We start from the raw sequence: 13,733 nt of genomic DNA, 5'->3' as shown, positions 1-13,733 counted from the left end.
AATTTCTGTCGTTCCTACTGAACATCCGTGTTCTTATCTCCCCCTAACGACAGGAAGACTGTCTCATCAAAGTGACAACCCGCAAATCTAGCGGTAATGAGATCGCCTTGCAAGGGCATTAAGTGGCGGACAATTGTTGGAGTCTCAAATCCAACTGAGTGGCCCATTCGTCTGTAAGGACCTATCATAGTGCGCTGTGGCGGCGCAATGGGCACATAAATGGCTCACTCAAATGTGCGTAAGTACAAAATACGTGTACCTAGTCACTAGCTATAACGCAGAGGTACATTGAGTGGCGGTAGGTCGTAGACGAATTAGCATAGCTGCATGCGATATTGCATTACCCCAAGTGGATGTAAGAAGATTGGTGCGCATTACCGATGTTCGAACTACTATCGTAGTCATTTCCGTGAGACCAATTAGGTGTGTTCATGGAATATAATGTCCAACATTAGTCCTAATGTAATAACCATCGAAAGTCTTCGATGTAAACACTCTAGCACAGTCAAATCCAATTGACTGAATAGGATGATCTGGGGAGTGAGCCCGTTGTCATATGATATGTGCTAGGAGTGTAGCATAAGCAGCATTTATAGGTGGACAATGGCACAACACGTGACCGGCGTGTTTGCGTGTCAACCAACATCATGAAATATTTAAGCGTCCAGCAAGTTGGTTGAATCAAGCCATAGAATCCCTATGGATTCTATGTAAGAACATAATGAGTATTGTCATATCCTTTGCATAGGACGGTCTCAGTCCTAATTTCCCTAAGGAACAGGCTTTGTAAAACCAGCGAGAGGCTTTAGAAGCAACCAATGAGAATTTTGGTTGGGGCTGAGCGTCTTAAACGCTATTCGAAGCAACTTGGTGATTGCAGCATCACCTAGGATGCCATCACAATGATGGATGCCATCCATGGCCTCATGGATAGGGACTGTGCCAGCCCTAGGCTAGTGGTGGAAGGAGGCAGTGCCCTACGCAGCAGCGTCGGTCACACTAAGTCCAGGAATCAACTTTTGATTCATGCTTCATTTCGCTCGAGAGAAAGGATGTCCATGTGAAGTCTTTGGTAGACGGATCATCATATCATGACTAGGATGATCTATCCTGTCTTGACAAAGCCAATATGTGTCTAAATCCAAGAGATCTTCTCTCATAACTTTTATTGGATTAATAGCTCGAATAGTGACATAGAGTCCACTAGAGGGACACATAAACTTCTCTAAGATGCGTCTTTGTTCGCAATCATTAAAGGTATTACAAAGGAACTCATTTCTGTTCTCTACATGCATTTTCGCATGGAATTCGTTGGCTATTCATAGGGTACTATTTGCCCTAAGAGCGTAGAGAGTTTCTGTGACAGCTGTAATCAAGGTGCCATTTGGCAAGTGGAACTTGGGCTATTCCATGTCCTTGAATTAATATTGATGGCCCAGCAATCGTAGTCACAAAAGTCATATGCTCAGAATCAAAATGGAGTCATAAAGAACTCAAAATTTTATTCATAAGCCAACAGAGTACATCATTGTCGCTTGACCATTAGGTGAATCTAATCCAAATGTAGCTAATGCAAAACAATGGTAGTCGTCTAAATTCTTTCAGTAATTCCAAAATAAATGTGACCAGGTGAGTAGAGAGATGTCAGTGGAGCAAGGCTCGCTTAAGTACCACTCATCTCAGAACCTTCCTAGACATCACACTTACTTTGGGTGAGCCTACTTTGAAGAAAGACTACACCATTGGCAATTACTACAAAGTATATATATGGCAATTGCCTATTACATCTCTTGGAAAAATAAAGACTTAAACAGAATTGGCGATCTATTGATCCCAGCCAGATTTGTAGTCTTTGACCCTTCACTCTAGATCATCTTTATGATCTTCTTGTTCCACATAGTGAGCTTCTCTTGCTTCACAATATGCTTTGTAGGCAGTGATGATTTCTTCACGAGCTCTACAAATGTGTGCCCAATGATTAGATACTCCACATCGAGAACATACATCTCTTCTCTCAGACTCTATTGATTGAGGCGCTTTGAAAGCGTCATTTAGATGGCTCCTAATGTTGGTGGCGCCACCAACATGGCCAGAGGCGTTGCCTCCCTCTCTCTTTCCACGTTTACCTCTTCGGTTCCTTGTTCGCCTATTTTGGCAGTTACCTTCCCAAATAGAGCGATTATATGGACCAGAATGTCCAAAAGTATCCCTAAGATTAGGGTTTCGCTCTTGGCTGCGACTATAATTGGATTCCAGAATATGCTCTGTTTCCACGGATCTCGAATTATAGTTCTTCACAAGGATATTGTCATGCTTTTCAGCGACATTCATAGCTCCAATGAGCTCATAAATCCTTGTGATCCGTCTTGCATTAACATCGATTCGATAGTTCTTAGTAACCATCAATGCAGAGACGGGGAAGGTAGAGAGAGTCTTCTCAATCAACATCGCATCTGTGATCTCTTTACCACAGAATTCAATTAAGGATTTAATGCGAAGTGCTTCCGAGTTATAGTCAATAACTGACTTGAAATCACAGAAGCGGAGGCTATGCCATCTCACTTCTAGGTCAGGAAGCAAGGAGTCACGGACGTTGCCAAATCTTTCTTCGAGTGAGACCCACAGCCTTCTGGGGTCTTCTTCATTCATATACTCGTACTGGAGCGAATCATCCATATGATGAGTCATTAGGATGATGGCTTTCGCCTTATTTGCCTATAAGGCTGCTCTAGTTGCTTCCAAAGCTTGAGCTTGCTCAACAATTAGCACGTCCTGGCTAGGCTCGAGAATCATATCCAGGATTCTATCAGCCTTGAGATGCCGGCGGATATCATGAACCCACCTGTGATATCCAGAGCCAGTTGTTCCCAATAGAGCAAAGTCCAATTTGTTCAAGTTACTCATCCTGAAAGAGAACAAGAAACTAGGGTTAGTTTCGGAGCGAAATAGGCTACCACAAAAACATATGCAATTTCTGAGCGTAGTCGCTTCCAAGAAATTAGGAATTTCCGAGCGTAGTCGCTTCCAAGAAATTAGGAATTTCCGAGCGTAGTCGCTTCCAAGAAATTAGATTCCAAGAGATATTGGATTAGATCGAAACAATGATGTAAGTAGTCGATCATAAATTCTCTACAAACTCTAAGTTTGGAGATCTCAACAAGCTCTAAGCTTGGAGTGAGCACGAACCCCCACAGTTCGGCTTAATTTGGTCTCCCCTATAATGAAGAAGGGGGGTAGAAGAAGGGAGGTTGCAAGTCCCCGGAAAAGAAAATAAATTGAATTAAAAAACTCTAAAAAACGGGAACGTATAGTAAAAAATACCTTGAAATAGGTCGCCGGGAAATTTGGCTGGAAAAAGTTGCCAGAAAAAGTGCCCGGAAGCCGCCGGAAAGTGGCAGGAAAAGTCGCCGGCGGCGGCCGGAATAGTGGCAAGAAAGTTGATAGGAAACGGTCAACCGGCGGTGACCTGAGTTGACTGGTGCTGACGTGGCTGCTGACCGCTTGCTGACTGTGCTGCTGACGTGGCTTGCGTCAGTGGGTCGTGGCTTGGGCTCGGCTTGGGCTGTGGCTTGGGCTCGGCTTGGGCGGTGGCTTGGGCTGCGGCTTGGGCTCGGCTTGGGCTCGGCTTGGGCTGCCTCTTCCCTTTTTCTTTTTTTTCCCTTTTCTTTCCTTCTGCCGGTTTTTCTGCCGGACATTTAGTCGGCCGGTTCAGCAAGTTTTAGGTCGGTTTTCAGGGAATTTCTTCCGGTTCTGGATTTCTGGGTTTGATATGCTACTGTTGGAAAAATTTGGTAGCAATTGGAAGTCCAGAAGGTGGTGAACCGGTGAAATATTTACTGCGAGTTGTATGAAGCTTTCGGTGCCCGGTTCGGTGGGTTTCACGCCGGTTCTTGGGGTGGGGTCGCCGGTTCTGGACTCCTGGGATCGAGTTCTTCAAGGTGTGAGGTGGAGGCAGAAAAGGCTCCAAGGTTTTGTATTCGGATTCAAGGTTTTTAGCTTCTTGAATCAGGGTTTGGCTATTTGTTTCAGGGTTAGGGCTTCGTGCTGATAACGTTTTTTAGGAGAACGAGAATTGAGAGGAATTTGCTGTGTATATCATTGATAATAGGGGCCTCTTTATATAGAGGATTACAATGTATAGAATCTCAATCATACAAGAAAAATAATCGTACATTGAATAGGAATCTAGATCCTTCTAATTCAACCCTATTACCACTAGGTCAAATAACCTAGAGTTTGGGCCAAACACAAATAGAGATATCCTTAAACAAAAACAAAATTATGTATTTTAGCAGCATATCTTAGCATGTATGACCATTTTGGTAATTATAGCCAGCTAAAGCACTTTCGCCTTGCAACTTACCAAACACCTAGAAATTGCTTTTTGTTCTCACAGCACTTTTAAAAACAGTTTACCAAACACCTCAGCTCCTTCTTCTCACAGCAAGTTCGGAAGCGCTTCATCTCATAGCAGGTTCGGAAGTGCTTCTTCTCACAGCACAGCAATCCCAAACTAAGCTTTAGTTTATTATAGGAAAAATTTCAGTTACTACCCTGTGGTTTGCACTCAACATCATGTCAGTCCCTCTCCTTTCAATTTGATCAGCAACACCCCTGTGCTTTCAATTTCGATCAGCCGTGTCCAAATTTTACTGTGCCGTCCAATTTAAACGTTTACTTTGATGGTGGGGCCCACTTAAAGGGCTAAATTTGTCATTTCACACAAATTTCCTTATAAAAAAAAAAAAAAAAAAACCCTATCGAAGGACCTCATTCAACTCTCTCCACCCATCTCTTCTCCCTCAACCCTCAGACAAACACCAATACCCAATCCCAACCCATCTCCGATTCCACTCTCTCTGACCTCCAAACCCTATCCCTTTCCAATCTAGTCCACCCCATTGACGCCGCCATGGATTCGCCGAGCCCATTTCGTGCCGATCCCCGAGACACAGCAGTCACGTCCTTCCTCCTCCTCTGCCTCGCAAATCTTTACCCGCCCTTCCTTCACCAACGACACCGTTTCGAGCAGCTTCAGAACTTTCTCGATCTTCGACATCGTGGAGTTCGAGTCCGACAAAAATTTGGACAGAGACTTGACGGCGCAGAGTTGGACTCCATAACACTAGCCGAGGCGATTAGAGACTCAGGGCTTCCTTGTTGGAGAACAAGCAGCAGAGAAGCCAAGCAATCTCCGCCGCCGGCGCCGCTCTTCTTCAACATCAATCTCATCAATTCATCATTTTCTTGGATTTCTCCAATCTGAAAATGAATGATCCTGACGATTTGCTTGAGAATGCGAATGTTGTTGCTCCTGTGACCTCCGTCACTAGCCTTGCCGCCGCCAAGAGCCTCGACGAGCAGCGCCACAAACCCATCGCACTTGGCGAGAAACTTCCTGTTCTCTTCTGACTCCTTGGCGAACCGCCCAATCTTCACCAACGAATCCACAGATGAGGAGCTGTGCCGGTCCATCTGCTGAATTAGCTCCACCACCTGGTCTTTCGAGTTGCTGCCTTCGAATCGGGCCTTTCGGAGACGAACCAATTCGGAGATGGGTTGGGAAGTGTTGGTCTGAGGGTTGAGGGAGGAGATGGGTGGAGAGAGTTGAATGGGGTCCTTTGATTGGTTTTTTTTATTTTTTATTTATTTTTTTTAAGAAAAATTGTGTGAAATGACAAATTTAGCCCTTTAAGTGGGCCCATCCGTCAAAGTAAACGTTTAAATTGGACGGCATAGTAAAATTTGAACACGGCTGATTGAAATTGAAAGCACAGGGGTGTTGCTGATCAAATTAAAAGGAGAGGGAGTGACATAATATTGAGTGCAAACCACAAAATAATAAACTGAAAATTTTCCTTTATTATATAAGAATTAGCCCAACAACTCTGCAGTCCAAAATTTTAATAAACTGAATCACTAGAAATTTTTTGGGTTAACTACAAAGCACTACCAGACAACATATTTTTTGACAACTAAGTCCACAACCTTTTCCACTATACAATTAAGGACAGACACTATTCTCCTTTTACCTTCTTTTGCTTTTTACATAGTATCAGCTACAGTACACAGTATCAGCCTATTTCTTTTCCAAACTAACACAGTATCAGCCTAAGGACTAGCCTTCAACATGCCACAATTTCACCTAACGACTTCCTGTCTAAGCGGCTACTACCAGGGCGGAATCACTGCTGCCTTAGTATGATAGGGGTCAGTTTTTATAGAAAGACTGCTACTGCTTACTGACTGCTACTGCTACCAAAACATAGATGCAAAAACAGTAAAATATTTTTGTGACAGAGTACTAGGCACAAACTGAATTTATTTATTCAAACATAAATACAGATACAGAACCCAGAGCCTCACTCTTGGGCAAACAGCTAGAAGCTGTTTTAGCTACTCATAACTGATTTACAAACACTTACTTGTAATAGAAAGCACACTGTGTCCACAGACGGACTGCTACTGCTACTGAGATATGCTGATCTTAGAGATTTTCGAATATAGAACTGATGCCTTTCTTTTTTCGAATGCCTTCTAAGAGAAGCTAAAGCTCCTTATATAGGGAGCGGAACTCAAATTACAATTCAAAACAACAAAATGTACAGAACGACTCCGTGATTTCCTGCTTTCCTTAGTGCTCCTGCTGGTGGAGGTCGGCAGAGGAAAAAGCAGATTCCTTTAGGTGAAATGTTTTTCACCTGCTTTTTGAAAAGCAAAAGTCACTTTTGGGAAAAATCCAAAAGGACTTTCGGTGTTTTCTACACCTGCTGCTTCACATGTTCTCGTCGGTTTCTGAATTGTGACCAAGGACAAACGAGTCGTTATCTGCCTGGGCCATCCTTACTGTTGTTGCATTGTCTTCGACATCTGTATCAACATACATCTTGTAGTGGTTGTCAGTTTCAAGTTTTTCCACCCATCGTAAGCATGCCAGTGTCGAATCTATCTCCTTTCTGGTAAGAGATAAGAATAAGTCACTGCTGACTACGTCAGGATGATCGTAAGCAGTGATGATAATTTTTTCTCCTGCTGCCAGGAAGGTATTGTAGGTATCCTCAGAGATGATCTTTTTGATATATTCTAGAGTCATGGCCTTCATCCATGGAATGCTTGAGTTTGGTTGGCCATTGTACCCTACACAGGCTGGTTGAAGATATTTCCTTTGAATAATTCTTACATAATGATAAGGAGGAATATATTCAACTTCACCGTTTGCCTTCTGGATCCATTCTGGAGGGGTGGATCTGAACTTCAGTCGAAGCATACAGTCATTTTTTCTTACATTTTTGACTGTATTGACAATGATAGGCGGCAAACCTTTTAGATCATCATTTGTTTTAGTCCACAGATTATGGACAAAACCATTTTCAACAAGCCAGAGCTTGTGTTCTTGAGGATGTTCACTCTGAACATTAACCAGGTATCTTCCAACATAAGGACCTGAAACAATAAAGAGAGTTGGAGGAACTAGGTCTTCTGGATTATGTCTTCCTATCAGACTATGGAATTCATGCCAGTCTGATTCATTAAGTGCCATGACAGGAACTCTAGCACTTTCTGGACTTTCAAGGAAGAGAATTTTTTCTTTTCTTACAGCACTCTGCTGTATATGACTTTCTTCAAATTGTGGTCTGGCGTTCTCATATAGTTCTTCAGCTAGTGCAAAGAGTGCCGGGAACATTAGACCACTGCTTCTTTCTTGAAAAGCAAATAAGAGATTATCCAGGATTGCCTTCTGGTGATAAGCTAGTCTCCTGCCAGTTCTGAACACAGGAGTGTCAAAAGTTCTTAATTCATAATTAAAAACATTTATGACTCCAGTTGGAGTTGGTCTGCTTTTTGGCAAAGCAGCAGCCGTCAACGGTCTTGATGAGCCTTTACCGTCTGCCGTTTGAGACGGGCTAGCCAATCCTTTACCCTGGGATTGATCAGTTGAGGCTAGTCCTTTAGGACTTAGCAAAAACCTTTTAAGAATTTTTTCTTTGGTTTCCATAGGATCTTCTTGATGCTCATGTTCTTTCCCAGTCCTTCTGCTTCTGGGATTACGACCTTCGTCGTCTTCTCTTTGGCTAAACATTGCCATTTCCCTGGTCAATGCGTCTGGAAGATAATTCTTGTTTCCTGCAATTAATTCAACATTATAATCATATTGGTTAAGAAATAATTGCCAGTTTGCTAATCTTCCCCTATCAGCAGCTTTATCAAGTTTAAAATTTTTGAAATTCTTTACTCTGGCACAATCGGTGCGGACAGTAAAGGTTTTTCCAAGAAAAGCTGGTGAGTTTAAAATCGTTTTCTTGACAGCCAAAATTTCTTTTTCCCCTGTGGGATAATTCAGTTCTGCAGGGCTGAACTTGCCACTACAAAATTTGCAGATCTTTTCAATGTTAGTTCCAGGCGCTCTTGCCAGAACAACACCGGACCAGTAATTATCGCTCGCATCTGTCTGGAGGATAATTTCATCATTCTCTTCTGGTTGTTGGAGAGGAGGGAGATTTTTGCAGAGATTTTTTATCTGCTTCACAATCTTTTCATCATCTTCTGTGAAGTTCCATTTTCTTTTGGAACTCGTCTTAGGAGATAACATTGCTGTTAACCCTGAGATTTTAGGGATGAAGTCTCTCCCATAATTTATGACACCAAGGAATCTCTCTAGACTCTTAGCATCAGGAATTCTATCTGGGAACTTCCAGATTTTCTCAAGGATATGAGGTTGGAGTTTTATGACCCCATTTTTGATGTTTATTCCTAGGAAATCAACTTCATCGAGGATAAAGAAGATTTTCTTTTCTCCTAAGATAATTCCATGCTGAACTATCAGCTTTACTACCTCATGGAGGTGTCTCATGTGTTCTTCTTTGTTTTTGGAGAAGACCAGAATGTCATCTATGTAGACGACACAGAACTCCGCCACATGCTTGAAGATGTTGTCCATCTTTCTTTGGAAGATTGAGGGAGCTTGCTTGAGACCGAAAGGCATCACCAGCCACTCGTAATGACCTTGTGGTGTTCCAAATGCAGTGAGAGGTACACTCTCGGGATGCATCTTGACTTGCCAGAAACCCGACTTTGCATCGAATTTCGAAAAGACTTTGGCTCCTCTGAGCTGGTTGATCAGTACTCTTACTTGAGCAATTTGATAACCATCTTTGACAGTCTTTTTGTTGACATCTCTGTAGTCAATTACCATTCTAGCTTTTCCTCGTAGAGTTTCTGCATGATTTCTCACGTAGAATGCTGGAGCATGATGAGGGCTAGTGGAAGGTTGAATCAATTTCTTGTTCAGGAGATCTTCAATATCTTTTCTGAATTCTTTTTGATCTTCTTCTTTGTAATGAGGAATGGCTTTGACATGGCAGATAGCATTCATGTCATGCAATTTCAATTCACAGACCACTGGGTCTTTTTCCCAAAACTTTTGAGGATTTGTATCCACATTCTGCTCGAGTAGTTTCTTGATTTTTTCAAGAGTGGGAGTTTGCTGAGACTCAAGCTTATCTGAAAGTGCTTGAGGTTGTGTTCATGGATGAAACTAGCTTCTTCATCTTCACTAGCTTCTTCTTCTTCTTCTTCTGAGGATTCTTCAACAAGCAATTCTTCTTGTTGTTTGATTTGGAGTATGGGCTCGAATTTGGGTTTGTAGGGGGTAAGATCACCACTATTCGGTTGCGATCTCTGATAGTGAGTAGTAAAACCGGGACCTACCACACTGAATGCATGTGTGAGTCGGTCTGCCCAGAACACCCGTTCTCCTTTCCTGAAACCTATCGCTTCTTCATCCTGAATGAATCTCTGTTGGAGAATAAAATCATTTCCTATCAGGAAATCAGATCCTTGGCCTTCTGACTGCCAAACATTCTGGATGATAAATGTTCCTCCACCAATGGTGATATGAACATTTTTTGCTACTTTCTTCATGGTGAGATGGCTTCCATCAAATGTAACACCAGTAGCAGACTTTTTCTTATCTTCTTTCCAGAGTTCATCTGGAATTGCAAATCTCTTTGCAACAGTAAAACCTGATCCATTATCTACAAAGGCATGTAGATGATATTTCCTGTGATCAGGGAACTTGAGCCCGATCTCTATGTAGTTGCTGTATCTACTTGTAGAGACGACTTTCGATTGGTGAGGCTCATTTTTTTGAGCTTGCTCTTTTGGAATGAATGGTTTACATTCTTCTGAAACATTTTCCTGCATGGGTGATTTATCTTCACTATCATCCCAGTTTGTAGGAATTATCTCTTTGATGTCTGGATCACTGAACCAGGACGGAGGATCATATCTGACTTTATAATCATACTTGCCAGAAGGTTGGCCAAGTAGATCCCATGTGTCAGTAGCCTCTTGTCTTTCTAAGAGATGAACAGTTTCTGGTGGTTTCACCAGTTCTACATTTTCTGGTATTTCGACCAGTTCAAGATCTTCATCGACTTTTTCTTTATCGACGATTTCTTCCTTTTTCGAGGAAGATGGTTCCATGGTTTCTTGGAAAAGAGTTTCAATTTCTTTTGCCTTTTGCTCGGCAAAATACTCTTCATATTCTTGCTTAACCAATTGGCTGACAAGACCATTCTTGGTTTTTCTTCTCGCTTCAGCTATGAAGCATTCTTTGTGATAAGTCTTCTTAGACTCTTCACAAAACATTGGGAGACCATTCTTTTCGTGACAAAAGCAGTAGTCACAAACGAATGTACCAGGGTTCACCTGATAAGAAGACATGAAGGATTCTGTCTTGCTTTCTTCCCAGTTTTTTATTCTCAAAACATTCAGTTGTCTAGATTCGAAGTACTCTACTTCAGAATCAATCTCAGACTCTTCTGATGAACTTTCTTCTTCTCCAGACCAGGCAGAGTAGACTGACCTGTCGTCATCTTCATCATCAGAATAGGCTATTTCGTAGCCTTTCATGTTTGCTACCTCTACTATTTGCTCATATTCTTCAAAGAGAGCCTTAGTAGATCTTTTACCCTTTTCCGGGCATTCATTTGCATAGTGTCCTTCAGCTTTACACAGCCAACATCTGCAAGCTTTCTTGCTAGGCTGTTTATGCTGATGAGTATTCTTCTTTTTGAAGAATTTCTTTTTAGGATCTTCATCCTGTTGCTTTTTGTAATTGGAACTTCTCTTGAATTTCCAATTCTTCTTCTGATTACTCTTTTTAAATTTTTTAGAGTAATATTTTTCTTTTTTCTTCTTTCTGTGGAATTTGGAGTCATGGCATCCCCAGTTTGTGGGCATATCTAATATTCCATAACAGAAATTTTCAACTCCTTTGAGTTGTTTCTTGGCCATCTTAGCTCTAAGATTGGCTTTGCACTGCTCTTTCAGTAATTGCCGGATTCTGTCGGCAATTCCTCCAACTGAAAATCTTTCAATTGGTTTTTCAGCTATGCTTTCTCTCACAGCTGTTCTCCATGGTTCAGGGAGTTTTCTGTGCAACAGATTAACTAGATCAGTATTCTCTAGTTCACCAATTGTACAGTAGTACTCTTGAAACTCATTCAAGTATTCTTCGAAATATCTCATGTCACAGATTTTGAGAGCATAGATATTCGATTTTGCCGTTTCTTTGGCTTTTTCACTCAGATTTGAAAGATCTCCACAGAACTGATCGTACAGTGGTACTGCAAAATCATACGGAGATTTTGAATTTTTGATTTCTTCCAGCCAGTCTCTTCCTCTGGCAGTTTCTTTGAAAGATAGGTAGTACTTTTTTGCTACTCCAGTGAGAGTAGTTTCATAGTACACCTGCAGATCTGGTGCTTCAAATTTGCCAAGGGTGAGTGCTGAAGCCATCATCAGGCTGTCTACCCATTGGTCAATAGTTTTTCTTTTGTCTAGACTCTTGTCTAGATTTAACCATATGCCATAGTTCGTGATAGGAACTCTAGGCAGATTGTCCTCTGGGACAAATCTTTGGGAATTTCTTTCTCCTTTTTTACCCGTGGGGGCTTTCTGAAATGGGAGTTTTATTTCTTTTTTTTCTCTGCTAATGAAAGTTCTGGAGCTTTCTCCTTCTTCCATTTCAATATCTTGATAAGGAAAGACTTTTCTTGTCTTTCTGAATTTGTATTCTTTCATTTCTTCGATTAATTTTTCTAATCGTTCAGGATTTTCGCAATTCTCAGCTTCTTCATAAAGATCATAGAGCTTCTTAGTTCTGAACATATGGACTGGTCTGTTCAGATCAGCTTCTAATTCTTCTTCAGAAATTGGCTCTTCAATAGTAGGTTTTATACCACTGACACTAGCTTCTCTAGTGCTGTAGCTTCTTCTCAAAAGATTGTTCTTGTTTATCCTGAGATTCTCAGGACAGACATCACTTTTTCTGTGATTGTCAAAATTAAGACTAATTTCTCCAGTCTTTCTACTCTCGTAGATCTTTGCTTTTGCTCTTTCCGGCTGCTTTTTTGGACCGGATAATTTCCATTCGAGAGGAAAAGTTACTTCATTCCAAGTAACTTTGTGGATCTGTTGTGAATGGTTCTTCTGATTGGTGAGGAATCCAGTAGTAAGACCTGGGATATTTGTTATCCTTGTCTTAGGGGCTACTGTAGTACTCATCAATTTATAGTATATTCTATATACTATAGCAAGTTCTTGCATATCTTCTTTCATAGATATGCCATCTGTCTTGACCCTCAGTCGTAGACAATGAGCTGCATCTTTCAAGCTGGTGGTGAAGTTGGGGAAGCAGTTGAAATACGCTACTTGATCACATAAGGATGCTTCGAGTGTTCCCAACAAACTAGCTTGGAAGTCTGTTAACCTATTGTCTTGTAGAACACATAGGACCGAACAGTTTATGCCTTCACGTGCAAGCAGATTTATGCCTACTTGGACTGCTCCAATATGCATAAATTGATATTTTTTTGCTTGAGCTCTAGCAACTTCTGAAGGAGTGATCAATAGAAGATCAGTCTCTCCTCCTGCTGTAGCTGGAGTTGTAATTTCTAGAAGTTTAAAATAATGGCTATCCATTAAATCAAACTTTCCCCTTTTGTAGATTTGTTTAAAATCTAACTTTGGGATTGAGGAATTTTTTACCTCTTGTTCGATTTCGTTGAATTCGAATTCTTCAGCATTTAGGAGCTGTACTCCCTTCTTTTTCCCAAAGATGCTTAACATCTTCATTTCTCTTTTTTCCGGGTTTTCATACCGGATACTAGTCTGACTAGTAGATGGTTCCAGAAAAATCATGTTTGGAACACGATTTGTGTCTGGTTTTTCTAATGGTTTGAATCCATTAGTTTTCTTTTTTACTGTAGGCCCTTTCTTGTCCTTCAGTATATTTTTCATAGATTCCAGCGTTTTTTGCTGTTCATTGATTTTTCTACTGACGACTGTCAGCTTTTCTTCTTCCGTTTTTGGAAGTTCTTTGATATAATCCAGTTTGTTTTCCAATCTTTCCAATTGGTGGATTATAGCAGGTAATTTTTCTAGATGAGTTTGACATCTAGATATTTCTAGTAACAACTTCTGATATTTCTCATCAGAAGATTTCAATAGAGAATTTATTTTCTCTAATAACAATTCTGACATTGTCCCCATTAAGGAGGGGTTCTCCTTTGAGCTATTTTACAAGCTCTGATACCAGTTGTTTGCGGATCTAACCAATGCTCAAATAATCAAGAGGTTTTTGTTCCTCTTCCAGAACTTCTAAGAGATTATCTATCTCCTCTTTTATTCTATAGATTCTAGTCTGTAGTCTATAGATAATATCCCAG

The sequence above is a fragment of the Rosa chinensis genome, chromosome 3 (genome assembly GCF_002994745.2).
Source record: "Rosa chinensis cultivar Old Blush chromosome 3, RchiOBHm-V2, whole genome shotgun sequence".
NCBI classification, from domain to species: domain Eukaryota; kingdom Viridiplantae; phylum Streptophyta; class Magnoliopsida; order Rosales; family Rosaceae; genus Rosa; species Rosa chinensis.
Note: the sequence above shows the minus strand (reverse complement) of the source record.